The sequence below is a fragment of the Nannobrachium achirus genome (assembly GCF_963921795.1).
Source record: "Nannobrachium achirus genome assembly, chromosome: 22".
NCBI classification, from domain to species: domain Eukaryota; kingdom Metazoa; phylum Chordata; class Actinopteri; order Myctophiformes; family Myctophidae; genus Nannobrachium; species Nannobrachium achirus.
In genome coordinates, this window is record NC_137829.1 from 14,555,325 (window position 1) to 14,561,784 (window position 6,460).

Sequence of the window (6,460 nt, forward strand, 5' to 3'; positions counted from 1 at the left end):
CATTGTGAATAGGAATTAGCTTGTCTGGGAACATTTTGCAAAGAGAAATATTCTGCTTGTAACCTGTCTGCGTGACTGGAGAAAGCGATATTTTCTGAGTGGAAAGAAATTCCAGCCTGGACTTCTCTACACTGGCTAAATTCATGCAAAATGGGGTCGTCTGTACTAAAGCAGGTGGGTTTGAAAGAAACAGGCATTGTTTTATCAACACACTTTTTAATACAGGCACTGGAGGAGAGCACAGAGGAGGAGACAATGACATTTTCTTGGCATAAGAAAAATTGTTCATACATTTCACTCGCTTGCGCTTGAGAGGGGGGGTCCCCTGAATGATCAGGGGGACCCCGCCCGAGTCCAGTGTCACTTTCGCGGTGGCTTCCCACGGGCCTTGTGGGTGCCAGCCGGTAACCCGTGCCTGGGAGGGTGACGGGATTGAGAGCAGGCCTGAGCCCCCGCTGCAGTGCGAGGGGGTCCCGCGGAGGAAGAAGAGGGGGTCCTAGAGGGATTGTTTTGTTTCCCCTGCTTGGAGGAAGAGCGCCCCCTGTCAGCCTGACCAGGGGCCTTGCTTCGTCCCTGCCTCTTCTCCTTTCTGGGTGCCTGGGGGTCCGTCGTGGCCTCCAGGAGTTCCAGAGTGATCTTCTTATCCGCCACCTCCTGGCGGAGAAGCTCCAGTCCACCGCCCATGAGGGAGGTAGGGTGGCCGGGGAGGTCTTGCAGGACCTTCTCGGTCTCCTCTCCGGAACTGCCAGGACACTTTACCTTTTCAAGCCACCTGGCACGTTCCGCCTGGATGCAGTAATCCATACCGTGTCCAAGCCACTCGATGGCGTGGACATTCAGGTCCATCAGCATGCGCAGCGACTTGTCCACCTCCTCCACCGTCTCGTCAGGCACCTCCCGCATCTCGCTAAGGAGGCGCCTGGTGGAGGAGAGCAGCAGCTGGGTGGCGTTCATCGTCCTGGCCGCCAGCGCGGAGGCTCTGTAAGAGTTCCTGACCCTGGACGACTGCTTGTCGTCGTAGGCGATGGCAAAACCAGGAGGCTTCTTCCCCACGGACAAGTTGAAGGGATTGCGGCCTCCAGGACCGGTCCGCTCATGAGCTGGCTTGAGGCTCCCGACGAGGGACTGAGCCATCAGTTTGTCCATGGGAGGGCACAAGGGGATTCCCGCCTTCTCTGCGTCGCGGCAGTCGACCAAGAAGGGGAGCTTGGGGGGGTCCTTGTGTGTAGTCCAGGTCGAATGCAGGGCCTCTGCAAAGCCTGGGACCAGTGGGAGCTTTTCCATTCGTGGCGGGGGGAGGCTTCCACATCCTGGCCAAGGAGGGGAACTCTAGCCCGTGGTCCGAGTGGCGCGTCTCCGAGCGGCAGCTCCAGGCCGCAACGGATGGTAGCACGTTCCAGCACCGAGAGCTCGTCCATGGGGATGGAGTCTGGGTCTTGTGCCGCTGCCCCTCTTGCCCCAGCCGGCATGGAAGGGGGGAGAGAGGCAGAAGGGGCTGGGGAGGATGCGGCGGAGGTAAGGACCTCGGCATGAGGAACCACCCTGGCCGCGTCTCCGCCCTGGCCGGAGGGGAGCGTGGACTCGTCTTCCTCCGAGTACTCACCCTCCGTGTCCACCTCGTCCATGTCGTAGTCCTCTTGCTCCGGTTCGTCTCCGTCGCTAGCATGCCAGGAGACGGGGCTAGGTGGCCGCATAGCCCGGAGCTGGGGGACGGAGAAGGAGAGAGGAATGTCACCGACGACTAGCGGGTGGAATTCTTTGAAGGGGACGGCCAAGGTTGCAGCTGGCGGTGGAGCAACGTGGGCGGTCTTGCATGTTCTCTTCTTGGGCACGGCACCAGTCGAGCCCGTCGGAGAAACAGCAGGGGTAGCAGCGGCAGCAGACCCGCTAGCCTCGGGGCTACCGAAGCTAGCTGAGGGCGAGGCCGCTGGAGGCCTAACCACGTGGCGAGAAGCAGCGCTGTGGCGTGCAGCGCTGTCCGGCACACGAGGAGAGGTGTCTGGGAGGGATCCGGCGGAGACCGTGGTGTGAAGGCCGTAGCCAGCGCCAGTGATCTCACAGCGGGCCTCGAGGGCTGGAACATCATACTGGAGGCAGTCAGTACAGTTCACCCCCGTGGCCGGGGCCGGAGGGGACAGAGAGGCCAAGGCGTGTCCTACCCCCATGCAGACAATGCAGAACGGGTGAGTATCTTCATTGGCGATGAGCCCTTTGCAGCTGGGAAGGCCGCACTTCTTCGGTACCCTGGCTAGCAGGCTGCTAACTGTGGGCCGACGAGCCGCCATCGTGAGCTAACCGAAGCTAAGCGAAGCTAAGCTAGGGCAGGGAAACACGTGGCAGAACGTACAGAGAAGAAGTAAAAGACTCAAAGACGAAAGCGAAGAAAACACCGAACTGTAGGAAGAATATAGAAGAGAAAACGTACGGGAGAAATTCTATAAAGGCCAGTGGCCGACTTCCTAGCCGTCGCTTTAGGCTAAACTTTACAGAATTAATACTATATGGCTGAGTTCGCGACACTCTAGTTGCAGGTTAGCAGAGGTGCGGAAGAGGAAGTCATGATAGCCCAGGGGGTTTATATACACTCGGGGGCGGTGCCCTCGTTTTGTGATTGACAGCCCTTCCGACAAATGACATTTTTCGTACGGGAGTAGATGAGTTTACTCTGTTGCACCGCCAGATGGCGCTGTTATCCCATAGGGGGACCTTGTCTGGAGGTATGACAATAAACAGTATTTTCTTATTATTAAAGAGCTGGAGAGACAGGGAGACCCCTGTTACTGAACAAACACTCTATAGCAGGGGTAGGCAACCTTAGTCACGGGTGCCAACATTGGCACTGGGGATCACTGGCACACTGGCAGAAGAGTGAGAAAGAGGACTTTTTACTTAAAAAAAACGTGGTCAATTAAATGAAGTCACCTAATTTACAGCAAATTACATCCTGCACATAATTCTACATTCATTAAAACTCTGAACTCTGACTGGGGAGGGAGTCGGGGAGATAGGTGGATTATTGCTAATGAGTCTAATGATCGTTATAATAATTTCCTGCCAATCAATGGCGTCATTAAAATGTATGAGGACATGGCACACTGACTATCTAGGAAATAAAAACATGGCACTTCATTTCAAAAAGGTTGCTGACCCCTGCTCTATAGCAATGATTACTATCCCAATATAGTGTTTAATCTTTTAACAACATATTTGTTTAAACCAGAAATGTATCACTTACACTACTGAACAGTATACTTAAAGTGACTCCCTCCTGCACTGTACGTGATGTACTGATTGGGATCGGTTCTGCAGGCTGTGAGTTTAAACATCACCGTTATAAACTATAAAAGTGTGGGAAGAGCGTCAATCATATGAGTAGCGAAATCCTGGCGTCACTCGTTCATCCCCATGGGTCACGGAAGTAATGTACCTATGGAGAATAACATTGTCTCGTCTTAGAATCGTAAACAAACTGTCTGTATCGTTTACGATAGTCAGTCTATCTCTCATATTTGGTACTTGGTTACTACCACTGACTGGAACCCTATACACTATAAACTCATCAGGGTTACAGACCTGTAAGGATCCTATTGGACGCTTGGTGGTCCCTGCACCTGACATTGAGAAACGGTGCACAAATAGATAGGCCCAAATATGGAGATGACGGACGTCTTGGAAGTGACATCACAGATGAACTAACATAATCAACTCTGATAACACGGGTACAGCACATTTGACACAATTGTGCACAGTTTTGCACCTATAGTTACAAAGTTACTCCCAGGATGGATCGGCCCACCATGTCCTTCCAACACACTCCATCGCCCAGCAGGGGGTTGTTGCCCATGAACATGAGGAACATGCTAAACCAGGACCAGCTTGTTCCAGACATTGGAACGGGTGGCAGGACCAGCAGCATGTGGAGTTCTGGACTAGGAAGTCCCAACCGCAGCTCACCCAGCGTCATCGGTATGCCCCAGCAACAGCCAGCATGCCGGCCCTCCTCCATAAACAGCATGTCAGGGTTGAACCGCAGTCAGGCTTTTGGGGTGAACAAACCTGCGTCGAGCAGCATCTTCAGTGGCAGAGGTGTAAGGGACAATGTAACAGGACTGGATTTGTCAGAATTCCCCGCATTAGTGGGCAGAAGACGGAGGGAAGAAGGGAGTGGAATCCCAGCATCATACCTTGGTACGCTGACAAAACCATCAAATGAACAGACACAGCATTTCTACCATAACGAGGACTTTATTGCGTTTCCTGACCGCAACTACAAGCAACCTACGTTAAGCAACTTAAACTCCACCTCTGGCTACAACTCCAAACAACCTGCATTGGGCAACGATGATGATATATTATGCAACTCTACTCCTGGCCACACCTTAAACCCCATTCCTGGCTCTAACCACAACAGTAACACCAAATTAAACTCCACTCCTGGCCACAACTACAAGCACCCTACGTTGAGCAATGATCACAGTAAAACCAACTTAAACTCCACCCCTGGCCACAGCTTAAACTCCACTGGCAGGAGCACACCCGACGCAGAGGGACTCAAGTCCCCCAGAGACAAGACCGCCTCACCACAGAAGCACCAGAAGAAAGGGATCCAGGTGTTGCCCGGTGGTCGCGTGACAAACATTCCTTCAGGAATGGTGACGGACTAATTCGGGATGATTGGACTGCTGACATTCCTTCGGGCAGCAGAGACGGACCCTGGAATGGTCCATTTGGCACTGGGAAGTGACCTTACAACACTAGGGCTCGACCTCAACTCGCCCACACATTTGTACCCCAAGTTTGTTTCCCCTTGGGCGTCTGCACCTTGTCAACCTCAGGATCTTGACTTCCCTGTTCACATAAGGGATAAGATGCCTGCAATCAACGTAGCTCGATATGGTGAAGACCTGCTGTTCTACCTGTACTACATGCACGCTGGAGAGCTACAGCTTCAGGCAGCGGCAGAGCTGTTTAACCGGGGGTGGAGGTTCCACAAGGAGGCGCAGGTTTGGATCACAAGGATACCCGGCATGGAGCCCACAAGAACAGCCAAAACCCATGAAACGGGAACTTACTACTTCTTTGATTGTCTTAACTGGAAGAAGAGGGCATCCAGGGAATTCCACCTGGAATATGACAAGCTGGAAAAGAGGCCAAGCACATCCAAGTACAACCCAGCCCAGGCCTTTTAAGAACTGCTGTTCTGCTGTCCCAAGAACTGCTGCTGTTCCAGGACAGCCCTACCCACTAGCTATGTAACTGGTGTCAAACCTACAGCAAAAGACAGTTCAAAACATGAAAATGAATGCGGAGCTAAAGCAGTTGGTAAATCCTTGCATAAATAGCGCACTTCGCCAAAGGATAATTGCGTCAGGTCTCAAAACTCCAGGTCTCTAAACTGTACATTCTATAAACATTATCGATGACTTAATGGTTGCTGATATTATGGTAAGTTTAATTAAACATACTCTCTACGAGGTGAATAAACACTGTGTGCAGATGTGTTTTGTAACACGGAGGGACAGAGCAGGATATGGAGATCAGGAGACAGATCTCAGTGGTGCTTGTGCAAAAACGTGACACATACAATAAGATGTATGGATAATGAAGCCAGCGTTGCCGTGCGGTGAAATGTTCTCCCTACCGAGAAGCCCCTCACTGCAGAGTTGTCCCACCGGGGGAAATGGATGCAACGCACGGCAGTATGCCGCATCCAGTTGGTGTTACCTCGCGGCACTTCACGCACGTCAATACCGCAACGCGACGCTGCGTAGCCGCTCGCGTCCAGTGTGTGCTCCTCTTTACTTACTTACTTACTTACTTAGGCCTTTATATTCCTTTCGGAACATAAGCCATTGATGAGTCGTTTTCACTCTCGTCTGTCTTCAACTTTGTCCACCGTCAGTCCCTTCTTTTAGCATCTTGCTCTGTGCTCCTTCTCCGGGTGTTCTTGGGTCTTCCTCTGCTCCATATCCCTTGTGGGGAGTAAATACATAAACAGAGTTTTTATACATTGTGGTACTGACACATTTAAGTAGTCTCAAATTGTACATACTGTACAGTACTTGAGTACTTAGTTACTTTACACCCCTGGTGACTCAGAGCCAATTGGTGCTGGCAACAGTGGGCAGAACGTCACTTACAATTGAGGCTGAAGATTCTTTAGCAAAGATCAAACCCAAAGTTAGAAAATCTTCTGGTGCACCTGAGAGGCTGATCGACATATTGTTGAACACAACATGGTTTCCTTTCCATTTGCTCTTTGGTGTTAAAACGTTTGAAAACCAATGGTTTTCAAAAGAACTAGTAAGGTGGTTTTCAAAACCGCCTTATCCCCACATAAGACTCAACTGTTGTGCTCAATCCATAAACCTACAGTATTTCATGTGGACTTTACAGTGTCTGGCAGCAGTCCGTGTGCGACTAAACATGTTTTCAACTGCAGAGAGAGAGAGAGAGAGAG

The 6,460-nt window shown here is 51.5% G+C and overlaps 1 pseudogene across 1 annotated transcript; it reads left to right on the forward strand.

Moving 5' to 3' along the window:
* Window positions 1-3,782: 3,782 nt before the first annotated feature.
* LOC308307442 (CCR4-NOT transcription complex subunit 2-like) lies at window positions 3,783-5,189 on the forward strand (annotated as a pseudogene). Its single transcript has one exon. The product of its transcript is annotated as a CCR4-NOT transcription complex subunit 2-like (transcript).
* Window positions 5,190-6,460: the final 1,271 nt, after the last annotated feature.